The 14,333-nt window shown below is 40.7% G+C and overlaps 1 long non-coding RNA gene across 2 annotated transcripts; it reads left to right on the forward strand.

The window, feature by feature from the left end:
- The first annotated feature begins 2,033 nt into the window (after window positions 1-2,033).
- On the forward strand, window positions 2,034-9,964 carry LOC127506099 (uncharacterized). Of its 2 annotated transcripts, none has more exons than XR_007927907.1 (6): window positions 2,034-2,511; window positions 2,717-2,822; window positions 4,770-4,895; window positions 9,255-9,386; window positions 9,653-9,721; window positions 9,812-9,964. It is a non-coding gene; the product is annotated as an uncharacterized LOC127506099 (long non-coding RNA). The 2 variants fall into 2 exon arrangements; XR_007927908.1 differs by having other exon boundaries at window positions 2,034-2,215.
- The last annotated feature ends 4,369 nt before the right edge of the window (window positions 9,965-14,333 follow it).

Genomic DNA, 14,333 nt, shown 5'->3' on the forward strand with positions numbered 1-14,333 from the left:
ACCTTTTTTAATAGTTGTGTTTGAGTCCCTCAGTTGTCCTCAGTGTGAAAAGACGGATCTCAAAATCATTCAGTCACTGCTGGAAAAGGTTCAAATATGCAAAAGATGCTGGAAAACTGAAGAATTTTTGGGACCTGGAGATTTTCTCTGAAGAACAGAGCTCAGTTTAACTGCTCAGAACAAACAAGGGACTCATGAACAACCATCACAAAACAAAAAAACAGTTGTAGATCATCCAGATAACCACACACAGTATTAAGAATCACTGGTTCACAAACTTTTGAACTGGGTCATTTTAATAAATTCATCTATTTTTTTGTCTTGTGGATTATATGTAAACATCTTTTATGTAAAATATCTTACTCAGTACTAAATAAAAAATAACATGCATTTTGTATGATCTCTCTTATTTTGTTAAAAGTTTGCACATTTTCACAGATTCTGCAAGTGGTTCACATACTTTTTCTTGCAACTGTATATACTCCTAATACATATTGGAAATATCATTGCAATTATGATGAAATTAAGTGAATGTGGATTCTTCAAAATCTTCATATGACATCATAAGACTGAATATGGCGTGTGAGTCATATGAACTGCTGTTATGAAGCTTTATGGTGCTTTCTAAGCTGGAGAGCTTCGGTCCTGATTCATTATAACTGTATGTATTTAAAAGACCGTCTTTTGTAATTCACAGAAGAAAGTAAATCATTCAGGTTTGGATCGACATGAGGGTGAATAAATGATAAAAGAATTTGCATTTTTGGGTGAACTGTTCCTCTAATATAAATGAAGCAGATCCCATAGAAATGAAGTGATATTTCTGTGGGTCTAATTAAGATAATCTAGTCACTTATGATGAAATCTCTCTGTAGAAGGACATTCTTGTAACACATCACTGCGGTTTGTGTCTTTTCCTTTCTTTTTGTTTCTTGGGGTTTGTTTCCTACGTATTTGTTCTATGTTGTGAAATGTGAATGTATAAAAAAAATTGTGATAAAGCAACTTACACGATTAAACTTTATTATTGTGATTATTATCATTGCTGTAGTTGTGCAAACATAGAGACTTAAGGTCAAAATCCTGATTTCAGTTTACAGCATAGCTACTAAAACTACTGCTATATCATTGTTTGTAATGCAATTGTATTTCTACATATGTATTTATTTATACATATAATATTATTCGTTTATATTTAATAGTTAATAGTTATTAGATACTTAATATAATATTTTTAGTGTGTGTACATTTACAGTAGTAGGCATTCTGGGAGTTCTTAGCTACATTTAGGATCTACATTAATAATTTATGGTGTACCTATTAATGTGATGATAATGCATCAGAGGTGGAGTTAGGATCCGTTTGAAGGGATCTGATTCTGCGATCCATAAATGATCAAACTAAAGATGCAGATGTCAGTAAGTAGTCAGGAAAAAAGCAATGAATTCGTATCAGGTACACCAGAGAAAACATTTCATTATACACAATTTCATTTGAACACCCATAATTACTGTATAAATACATATTATGTATACAAGGAACAACAATAAACCGTGTATAATCATTGGCAAAATCAAAATGACCAGGAAAACCAAATCAATCCTGCAGTGACCTCTAGTGGTGAACTTCGACAGGTGCGGGTTGATGATGGGCTCCAGCCTTTTAGTGGAGAAAAACGCAACTACTTTTGATATACACAATCAATTAAACAAGCAGAAATGCATTGCTTTTTTAATATTCTGGACAAGTTCCTTTATAAAAAATAACATACGTAAATTCATATACATCAAAGTCCCTGTCTGAAAGTGGCGTTTCACTCTCCAGAGCATCTCCACGTTTCTCAAAGGTGACACATTTCATAAGCTATTTGATATTATTGTCGTAAGTTAACTTTCATTATTTTAAAGGGATGAAATGTAAATTCTCTAATGAATTATGCCGTCCCAGCGCGCTTTCGCACTTCTCGCGAGAGTTTCATAACATTCTGACATTTACCTCAAGCGTGAACTCATTAACCCGGGTATGACCGTTGGTCGGTAAAGATGGTTTTCTAGTAAAATAAATAGTAGTTTGAAAGTTTAAATATTCCCATTTTTCTCTCATACACCTATCATTTAGCTTCAGAAGACATTGATTCGTCAGCTTGGGTCGTTTGGATTACCGTCGTGTTCACTTTGTGTGGTTTTTGAAGCTCAACTTCAGAGGTCCATGCATTGTATGTACTCCGATCTAAAACAAATCTTCGTTTATGTACATCTGAAGAAAGTCATACATCTGGGACAGCTTGAGAATGAGAAAATGATGAGAGAATTTGGAGAGAATTTTTTTTGAAATATAAACGATTAGACGGAGGCTATAACTTGCTTTATTCAAACAGGCTAAATATTGAAGAACACGTTGAGTAAAAATGAATTGCAAATATATTGCATATATTTAGCAAAATTCTCCTTTCTAGTGTAAATTTTTTTCTAGCTAACGAGCTACTGTATGGACACTGAATGACTTCTTGAGGTAAAATGTAATGTTTCTTTGACATATTGCAAGCTGCTTTATTTTGGTCTTTCCTCACTTAAAATACTAATTGAGCGATTGCATGAGAAATGATCATGCATTTCAGCAAGTTGTTGTACTGTATCTTTTAACATACTGATGTTTATTCATGTTTATGCTATAACTAGTAGTAAAGAGAGATGATGTTTCCGATGTTTCCCCTTAGCTAGGTTACTGGTAGGGTTGGGGGAACAGACTTCGACACAACTAAAAGATTGATTCTTGGGATTTGTGAATCGATATCGGTTCATCAAAATGAGAATCGATTATTGGTTAGTAGTTTTTTCTTCCAGGTTCTTGTTTGTTTCTTCTGTTGTGTTCTGGTGTTAAACCAAATTCTGTGACCCATTGGATAATGTGACCATAGTAGGCGTTGCCACCGTAGCCTATTCCTACCATCACTAGAGATCGACCGATATAGGTTTTTCTATAACCGATGCCGATTCCGATGTTTAGAGGTCAGGGTCAGCCGATGGCCGATATGTGCTGCCGATTTTTAGGGCCGATATCTTGAAGTTTTCCTCTTCATTTGCATGCTAAAATGTCACACTAATAATAAGTGGATGCCCAACATTTCTGAACTTAACATCATTTATTGAACACTGACTTGATTTACATAAAAGTTTTAGAGCATTTATCAAGCTGAATTTTTCAAGTTTGTTGGAACATAAATGTAAACTTAAATATACATTTAAATAAAATACATACAACTTTATAAATAAAAATCAATTAAAAACTTTGTCATGTTGCACAGCCTTGTATGCAAGAACAGTGCTAAACTCTTAGTGATTCCTGACATTCTTGACGGTCAACGTTAGACAGGTTTAGTGAGGATAATAACTGCGACATATATATATAGTCATTGGTCGGAACACATCACTTTATTAGGCTGATGTCCATTTTTATTCGCATTACACAGTTGATGGAAACACGCAGATGCGCATATTCTTGAGCTGAATTTTCATTAATGCAAAGTTGGATGGAAACCCGGCTATTATCTGCATCAAACCATGCTTCCGAACAAATGTCATACACTTCTGCGCAGTGGCGCAGCGCAAATTATTAACAGTTATAGACTGTTAATAATTTTAATTATAGGTCTAATTCATTGTATAATAGACCTAAAAAATGTTTAAAACATTTTCAAAGAGGAGCTGATGGCCTAATCTTTTATTATCCTTACAGCACGTCAGTTATGCGCTGTGAAATTATTGCGGGGCAAATTTATTATAATATGAATTTAATAATAAAAGTAGCTTACCTAATAGTAATAATAATAGACTAGAAGAATGTAACAGGCTTACATTAATTGGAAATGCCAAATCCTCTTAATATTGACAATATTTGTCGGAGTAACGTAGCTCTCAATCACGCTGCAGTGTTTGTCAGAGCTGCCCCAAGCACAGAGTGAAATTCTCCGACTCTGATACATGAAAAATAAAACAGAACTTATAACATTGGGGCTAATATGTTAGCAAGCAAGCTGCTGGTAGTTTTGGATTACAGTCCTTAAAGTTAACTACAAGTAAGCGAACCTTCAACCAGCTGTAGCATTATGCCAGTTCCCGACGGTTCTATGCTATCCGTTGTTTCTTTCGCTAAGTGAAGCAACACTTCATAGTTTACTAGTAATATATAGTAAATATATGGCCATAGGACTTTGAAATATCAGAATTTAAGCCTTAGGCTACCTTTATCTCCCAGGACTGTTGTTGAATCTTCCAAAAGTTTCAATTCAGATGCGGCAGCAGCCCGCGGACGTGCCTGGCTTTAAATCGGCGCTACTAAACACGGATATCGGCCGATGCCGATATATTAAAAAAAGACAAATATCGATATATCGGTTGACCTCTACCTACTATACATGTGGTCACATAATTCGACAAGTGCTTCCCAGTCCAGAGCCAAGTGACGTCCCCCCCCCCCGGCTCTCTGGGCGTAATGTGTGGAGCTTGACCTAGTCCAGCTCCACCTCATGGGTGGAGTTATGTTAATGGGTGGAGTTATGTTAAGCGATATGGGTAGGGTTAGGGTGTGGTTGGACTGTCTAGCTCCACCCATTGGCTCTGCAGTTAGCACGTTCTCTAATTCGATGGGTCACACAATTTGGCGTAAACCGGCATTCAGTTCTTAATATGGAATTTCCTCTACTGTCACGGCCTCATAATCTCTGGCTTTCTGAGGAAGCTGCTCATACTCTCCTTCTGATTTCCTGCCAGCTTTTAGGACAAATGGAGGGTAAAAACTGAAAGAAGTTGCTGTTCCATCAGTTAATTTGGAAGAAGAGGAACGGTCGGGGACCAACGTCTGCCTATCTCCCCAAAGCAAAACACAGTCACATAAAGGTAAGAAGGCTGTTGCCATAGTGTTCCATTTTTACCATAATGCTGTTTAAAGAATAGAAAAAGTATGATACAACTTTCAGTCATAAACCTACTCTTACAATAACGGTTTTGTTAATAACCCTCTGTCGATCAAACTGTCCATAGGCAGGGATACAAAAATACAGAAGTACAAACTGTAGTTTTCATGAAAGCCTTGGAGTTGTCAAAAGTCAGCAGAATTGCGCATTTTGCATCATCTCGTGGGTTTTTGCTGACAAATGTACAGGAATTCAGGAATTTCGCACCGAATTTGCACCGGGAATAGGAACTCTGAAGCGGTCGATTGCGGCGTCTTTAAGCGCAGCATTTACAAACGCTAAAAACCAGTGGATGGAGGATGCCGTGATCGGAGCTGTGTTTGTTGTGTGTCATGGGTTTTGAGATAACGAAGATGGATTGTAAAAGCATAATTTATGCGACTGAAAGAGCAAGAAGTGGGGCTAAGAGATGAAATTTCCTATGACAACTTTCAGTATTCCATATCACCTAGGCGGGAAAAAAAGAACACAACCCTGCAGACAACAGGTAAATGCCGTTATCGCTGTTTTCCAATATGTTTACACGGCTTTTTAAAAATGCTGGGTGTTGGTGTTTGACATGCGTTTGGCCGATCGACGACGTACACTTATGTCACTGATAATTCCTATAGTTCTGGTTTAGACCCTACTCTAAAGTAGGAGCAAATTTAGTTCCTAGCTCCTACGGTGCAAACACGCCAAAATCCGGGTACTTCAGACAATAGTACTAGGAACTATGAAAAGGTTCCTCCGGTGCAAAAGCCCCTTTTAAGAACCGTTTCTGCTGTTGATTACCACAGAAAATAATTTGGACTCGTCTCTCAGCTTACAATAACAAACAAATGTTTGTTTTTTTTGGCTGGTTGTTATCATTAAACTAAAACCATAAAAAAATTGTTACTTAAAATGAACTAAATGTTAGCTGAAATAAAATAAATTATATATATATTTTTTATTTCAATTGGTTGCCAATTAAGGTAAAGCAACATTTCTAATTTTCATTGAGTTTCTGTTGAAGTACTAAAATTACTAAAACTAAAAATAGTTTTTCGGGCTTTTAAAAAAAAAATTAAAATTGACAAAAACACACAACTGTCAACAAACAGAAGGAGACAAAACAGGTAACTTCCACAAAATGGTGTTTTATTTGCAGGTAAGAGCAAAAAAACAAATGATGCAAGTAGATAAGTTACTAAGTTCATAGATCGGTATCAAACTAGGCTGCATTTACACTGCAAGTCTTAATGCACAGATCTGATCTTTTGACCATATCCGATTTTTTTTGGCCAGTGTGTTTACATTCACTTTAAACGCGACTGGTATCCGATATCTGTTTACATTACTTCCTGCCCCAAAATGATTGTCATTGATAGTTTTACGTGCACATAGTAGACCCTCGGGTTTTGAATGGCCGTGCTATTAAAATTATTTATATATTTCATGTCGAGTGGCCATGATTTCCTGTCAGAATGGATAAGTTAACAGCTGTCAGTGTCATGGATGTATTGCAGCGTGAATTCTGACTGAACGACTGTAGACTGGAAAATAAAGGTAATTTGCAATGTAAGAGGGTTATGATTGTCACGTGACAGGTGGCAGAGGTTTTTCCTGGTTATGTGCCTAATATGGGGAGAGAATAGAGTTTCAACCTTGGAGATTAGAGAGTATAAAAGGGACAGGAAAACCTGTAATCTTTGACAACAGCATATAAAAAATCAACACGGTGGTCTCTTAAATTAACCGGGCAAAGGTTGAAATTCAGCTGCTGAATGTATGTGTGTGTGCGCAATTTCTTTCTAGAAAAATAGATAACGTTAGACATATAAAGTTCCCAGCTCAATAATAAAGCTGCGAATTTTTAGTGCGAGTGCATACAAGCACGTCTGCTTCATAATACAACATTAAAGCTACATTTTAGTGAGCAAAAGTGCCGCCCTCGCCTTGTGATGGCTTGGAATTCCAATGGAAATCAGATATGCGTGTTTAGACGTAGGTCGCATGTCCAGAGATCGGATATGTATCGGATTTAAAACCACATTTGGAAGTGGCTCAGATCAGATGCGAAAAAATCGGATTCCGTGTGGATTTTTGTGTTTACACGTGTGCAACTAATTCCGATCTGTGTCAGATGTGAGCAAAAGATCCGATTTTTTTTTGTGCCAGTGTAAACGCAGCCCTAGTTTCTCTTTTGCATGTGCCGACTGGTGCAAGCTAACAGGCTGGTGACTGAAGAGGATTGCAGATTGGAACGGCACAGGTAAGAACAGCAGGTAAGGAGTCAGGTAAGTAGTTTGATAGGAACAACAAGACCAGACAATGGTGAACTGAGAGGTGACTGCTTAAGTAGTGAGTCCGTGATGAGCTGGTGCAGGTTTTATGAGTGGGTGGAGCAGAGACGTCTGGTTCTGAAGACATGACTGACTCTGTGACAACAACAAAATGAGTAAAACTTTAAAATTGAAATGAAACAGTAACTATAAAACAAAACTACTTTAAAATATTAATAAAAACTATAACAGAATATTAATCATATAACACTGGCTTATGGACATGAAGACTAAGTGGCATGTGTGTGTGTGTGTGTTTGGGTACCTTCGTAGCTGTAAACGTTGCTGAAACGGGAGAAACCTTTCCCGCAGTCCATCCGGCAGCTGTACAGTCCTTCTTCCTCCATGTCAATATATTGGCCATTTTCAGATAGATTTTGGCGTGGGAATGAATCATTAAAGAGTGTGCGATACCAGCGGTAAGATCTGCAGTCGGCATGACAGCCATTGCAGGAACACTGCAGTCTCTTAGGAGATGCTGAATTCACTGTAGTACGAGGAGGCCCATCTGTACCACACACAAATATGACTTAATAATTCAGTGGTCATTCCTGTAACTCAACTGCATATGGAGTTAGCAACATTGGCTATTGTCATGGCTTAAATAAGTGGTCGACCGATATTTGGCATTTTTAAAATATCGGCATTGGCCAATATGTTTTTCTGTTTGGCCAATGTGTCGAAAGTGGGACTTTTATTTTGATGGCACACAGCTCAAGTCTGTCTTCGCTGCAGCCCATAGCGCGATTACTTGCAGACACTACAGTGCTCACATTCTCCATCTTCATTAGATTACGGTCTCTGTTTAACAGTTCTGTCAAATATGTTATCAAATAGCTGTTAAACAAAGAAACTAAATGGTATATGAAAAAGTATTATAACATTTGCTTTTATATTATCAGTAATAGAAAGGCAATCAGGTAACACTTTACAATAAGGTTCATTAGTTAACATTAGTTAACTACATTAGTTAACATGAAGTAATAATGAACTGCACTTATACAGCATTTATTAATCTTTGTTAATGTTAATTTCAACATTTATTAATACATTATTAAAATCTTGTTAACATTAGTTTATGCACTGTGAGCTGACATGAACATTGAACAATTGTATTTTCATTAACTAACGTTAACGAAGATGAGTAAATACAGTAACAAATGTATTGCTCATGGTTAGTTCGTGTTAGTTAATACATTAACTAATGTTTAACTAATGAACCTTATTGTAAAGTGTTACCGGCAAACAATATAATACTTTTTCATCTACTCTCAGCATTCAGCAAAAATGCATTTTTATCATTTAAAGTCTTTGAATATCTAATAAAAATGTAATTTCACAAAACTTGCAGACTTATGTGCATAACAGAAGGACTACTTCAAACTGATAACTTGTAAGTGATTGTTTCTGACTGATTCACTAAAAGAATTGATTCATAAGAGTCATTTATTCATGAATCGGGCTATGCTGGTGAAGCGTATGCTTTGCTTTTGCAATGCAGCCAGTGAAAACAATAAAAGAGAAAGAGATTTTTATTTTTTTTATTTTAGCTTATTTTAAAATATTTTTATTCCTAGTAATATTTTATTCTTATTATTATATATACAGTACTGCGTGATGCTCTTACATGTTTAAGGAATGCCGTGGTACCATGTCCAAAAAATACTTTCTACTACTTTTTTTTTTTTTTTTTTTTTTAAAGCATATATTAAAAAAAATAGTTTTACATTTAGACACAACCATAGTATTAATGGTTGTGTATAAATGAAGGGGTGAGGTAAAGCAGTTCTTGTAGTGTTTACCTATAACTTTTAACTCCTGGGCATCAGAGTCTCCTTCTCTCTGGGCATCTGTACTGATGTACTTGTACCTGTAGGTGGCGTGGCAGCTGTACTTGCCTGTATGATCTTGTGTGGCGTTGGTGATGATGTATGTGTCTTCCGTTTTGTTTGTGATTTTGGTTTTTATCCTTATAGAACACGGCATTTTCCACTTTCCCTCCACCCCAGACTGCACACCTGAGATCCACTCTCTCCCCCACCAGTGCAGGAACGGCCGGAGGCTCCAACATCACCCTGAGCTCTGAGAGACACAGAGACAGAACACAGGTCAGACAACACATCCATCATCTAATGCTGCGAGGAACTGATGCTTCATTTAAACATCCCATCAAAGATAGCTTTGAATTCATATACTGATGACATCATGTTGCACTAACAGTGGAATCCAGTGTTGTTTTGAACCCCACTGAATTTCAGTCAAAACATCCTCCATCTCCTTTTGTCTTTCACAGAAGAAAGTCATACATGTGTGGAACGACATGAGTAATGACAGAATTTTTTATTTTTATTTTTATTTCCCTTTAACTACACAGGTGATCTGAAATACAACAGGAGAAGGAGGAAGGACTCATCTGTCATTTTCAGCGTCACTGCATTGCTTCGTTGTGTACCCTTCTTGCACCAGAAAGTGGCTCTTTTTAGCTTTTTTAATTCTGCAAATATAACAGCCCTCTTCATCTTCTCATCAACAGTGGGTACTATTTTGAAGCCGCTCTCTCCCCGCAACACAAAACACACCCAGTCCTTCGGATCATCGTCCACCTGCAGCACCAGGTTTCTTCCATCGCCTTTGGTCATCACAGCGCCACCTACAGATGGTGAGAGCTGAGCGTGAGGCTCCAGCTCTGAAAGAGAGAGATTATGAGAAACAGCAGGAGGAACATATGATAATCACGAGGGAACGTTTGGTGTCGTTTAGGATGGTGTTCATACCCAGGACGGTGAATTAAACACGGGGCAAACACGGGGCAACTTTTTGAGCAGTGTTGCCGGGCAATTTTGCAGAGCACTTTTCATTTTCACCCTTTTAATTAAATTAGCTGTTTTCTTTTTTGCTGTTTTTTATTTAAGGGCTTCAGTTTTTCTGTCGAGTTCAGTGTAGTTTTTGACTGTCTAAATGTGTCACATCGATTTGAAATGTGCCACAAGTGATCAGGGAATCTTGTTAAAAATAAGCTTGAGCTGCTGGTTTCTAACATTCAGATTCCTTGAGAGGATCTGCAGATCTTACAAAATGATCTGATGTGTTTTGATTATGTAGGGGTCAGGCTGTTTGGTCTTCAGCGGACACACCCTGCGTTGTTTACTTGGACATTCTTGAGGAACCACAACAGCTATTTTGGACCAGGTCGGAGCTTCATTATAAATGACCCTCAGTTGAGGTACTTCATACACGCTAGACATGTAAACGTACTGACGCTAGAAACATCAGGATACTGGTTTGGGTGAAGTGATGAGGTCTTCTGCATTAAAGAACTGCAGATCTACATTTGTTTTTGCTTAATGCTGTGCTTATAATAGATTTGATATAATCTTAATTATGATGTTTTGTTGTTTTAAGGATCAGGCTGATGTAACATTTCAGTTGCTCTGGTCTTGTGCACAATGAAAATGTGTATTTACCTGTTAGATTTTGTCCGTTGTCTTCTCTTATGTAAGCCAACAACACTGTGACATGGAAAGATAAATCAGATTATTTCTGGACTGGACAAGAGTCGCTGGCCTGTTGTGTTTTCAGTGTTCGTGTCCAAAATCCAGATAATCCATGACCACACCAGGATTTCATTTAAGATGTATTCCAGTAAATTTGTCTTTCATTACAACTTGTTCCGTAAGTCTTGATTCTTATTTGTCAATTGCAACATTCGTTGGTAAAATATTTCTGAATATTGACCAGAACATGCTGTATAAACTTTTTGGGTCTGAGACCACTATCGGCATAGTAAAATAAAACCTGCAGCTGTAGGTTGCAAGCCTAAATTAAATCTGTTTATCATATAAGTAATCGAGTCTCCCTCGAAAATCTCTTAATTAACTTTTTAAAGCGTCAGTGTGGTAGTCGGGTAGCTGTCTATGGAGGGACAGAAAGCTCTCAGATTTCATCAAAAAGATCTTCATTTTCGAATGCATCCGTCCCCAAGATTGGTTTGCAGCGATCGACCTGAAGGACGCGTACTTTCATGTCTCGATTCTGCCTCGTCACAGACCCCTTCTACGGTTTGCGTTCGAGGGTCGGGCATATCAGTGCAAAGTCCTACCCTTCGGGCTGGCCCTGTCGCCCCGTGTCTTTACGAAGGTTGCGGAGGCAGCCATTGTTCCACTCAAGGAACAGGGCGTTCACATCCTCAACTACCTCGACGACTGGCACATCCTGGCCAGCTCACGGGAGCAGTTGTGCGAACACAGGGACATGGTGTTAGCTCACCTCAGCCAGTTGGGTCTTCGGGTCAACTGGGACAAGAGCAAACTCTCCCCCGGGCAGAGGATCTCTTATCTCGGTATGGAACTGGATTCGGTCGCCCGAATCGAGCATACTCAGTCAGTGTTGACCTGCCTGAGTATGCTCAAGCGCAGGACAGCGGCCCCACTGAAATGGACGCCCCACTGAAACTCTTTCAGAGGCCCCTGGGGCATATGGCATCCGCAGCCGCAGTCACGCCGCTCGGATTGCTTCATATGAGGCCGCTTCAACACTGGCTCCGCGGCCGGGTCCCGAGATGGGCGTGACAGTGCGGTGCGTTCCATGTCCCCGTGACACCGAACTGCCGTCGCACCTTCACCAAGTGGTCGGACCCCTCATTCCTGCGGGCTGGAGTTCCCCTCGAACAAGTGTCCAGGCATGCTGTGGTCCACACAGATGCCTCTGCCATGGGGTGGGGGGCCACGTACAACGGGCATGCAGCATCGGGTCTGTGGACGGGGCCCCAACTGCATTGGCATATCAATTACCTCGAGTTGCTAGCAGTACGTCTTGCACTGGGCCGCTTCCAGGAGCTTTTGACAGACAAGCACGTACTGGTCCGCTCGGACAGCACTGCGGCCATTGCGTACATCAACCATCAGGGTGGTCTACTCTCCCGCCGTATGTCGAAACTCGCCCGCCATCTCATGCTATGGAGTCAGAAGCATCTGAGGTCGCTTCGTGCCATTCATGTCCCAGGCGTGCTCAACCGTGCAGCCGACAAGCTCTCACGGCAGCCTCCGCTTCCGGGCGAATGGAGACTCCATCCCCAGGTGGTCCAGCTGATCTGGCAGCGCTTCAGCGAGGCACAGATAGTTCTGTTCGCCTCCCTGGAGACTGCCCACTGCCAGTGGTTCTATTCCCTGACCGGTGGCACGCTCGGCACGGATACCCTGGCACTCAGCTGGCCCCGGGGCCTACGCAAATATGTGTTTCCCCCAGTGAGCCTTCTCGCACAGCTCCTGTGCAAAGTCAGGGAGGACGAGGAGCAGGAGGTTCTGAGTGATCTCCCGCAAGCGGTCGCAGACACTATCACTTCCGCTAGAGCTCCTTCTACGAGGAACCTCTATGCGTTGAAGTGGAACCTGTTCGTCAAATGGTGCTCCTCTCACCGAGAGGACCCCCGATCATGTTCGGTCAGAGCCGTGCTTTCCTTTCTGCAAGAGGGCCTGGAGCGAAGGCTGTCCCTCCACCCTCAAGGTGTATGTTGCCGCTATCACCGCACATCACTATGCAGTTGATAGTAAATCGCTAGGGAAGCACGATCTGATCATCAGGTTCTTGAGGGGGGCGAGGAGACTGAATCCTCCCCGGCCCCCCTCTGTACCCTCTTCGGATCTGACCCTGGTTCTTACATCTCTCCGGGGTCGTCCCTTTGAGCCTTTGCAATCAGCTGAGTTAAAAGTACTGTCCCTAAAGACCATCCTCCTGGTTGCATTGGCCTCGCACGCATTTTCGGTTGACGAATCGTGCCTGGAATTCGGGCCCGGTGACTCTCACGTTATCCTGAGAACCCGGCCTGGATATGTGCCCAAGGTTCCTACCACTCCCTTTCAAGATCAGGTAGTGAACCTGCAAGCGCTGCCTTCGGAGTAGGCAGACCCAGCCCTAGCTTTGCTCTGTCCCGTCCGCGCTCTGCGCCTGTACGTGGACAGAACGCGAAGCTTCGGGACCTCAGATCAGCTCTTTGTCTGTTACGGAGGCCAGCAGAAGGCAAAGGCTGTCTCCAAGCAGAGGATGGCCCACTGGATAGTGGACGCCATCGCCCTGGCTTATGAATCCCAGTGCGTGCCTTGTTCGCTCGGGTTGAGAGCCCACTCCACCAGAGGAGTGGCCTCTTCCTGTGCGCTGGCGCATGGCACCTCGCTGACAGATATCTGTAGAGCTGCATCCCATCGCCACAGTTGCTGTACCCTTGCTGTAGTGCGGACTAGGTTGTCTCCTCAGCAAAAAACAGAGTGCGATGACATCTGCTCCCCTATTTATACCACCTGGCGCGGGCGGTGCGCATTATGCAAATATCGCACGCCAACTCCATTGGCCTGTTGTAGTTCACTCGAAGCTGATAGGGCTCTCTAGCGATATCCCAATTCGTTGGTCACTACTGATGTACGTCTCCGTTCCCTCCTTCAGGAAACGAGGGTTACATACGTAACCGCTTTTTAGTTCGCTTGGAACCATGAGTTTCACTTTCATCTGTTATTTTTAGGCTTCAATAAACACTTTCTACTGCTTGTCTACATCATATACATAAACACAAGCTTAACAGACATTGCCACACATTCGAACATGAACAAGATAAATCATAACAATTCTCCTTTTTTAAAGAGTTTTAAAAAGTAGCTGTGTAAGTTTGTCAGGTTGAGCTTCATAATGTTGTCGCAATATCCCTTAATGTTCCACCGCTTGTGCAGTCCGTTAATGAAGAAATAGCGACGTCTTTGTGCTTTTGTGCTACTCCTTACCTTATGCAGCTCTCCTATATTCAGCAGCAATCCACAGTGATACTCCACAAACTATAGAAGCTTGTTCCCTCCATGGGAAAAAAAAGAAGAAAAAAAAGTAGGCTATTTTTTCCTCTGAAGTGCAACTCGCAATTTCCTCCTGCAGGTCAGCCAACTTGTCCAGTAGTCTCCAATATGATCCAGTTCAGTCCATCGATCATGAAGACTTAAATCCCAACAAATTAAAACCAGCTACCATTACGGTCAAACCTTTTGATTTTGTAGACTTTCAATCGAACTAATGATGAA

This window comes from Ctenopharyngodon idella, chromosome 23 (assembly GCF_019924925.1).
Source record: "Ctenopharyngodon idella isolate HZGC_01 chromosome 23, HZGC01, whole genome shotgun sequence".
Taxonomy (NCBI): domain Eukaryota; kingdom Metazoa; phylum Chordata; class Actinopteri; order Cypriniformes; family Xenocyprididae; genus Ctenopharyngodon; species Ctenopharyngodon idella.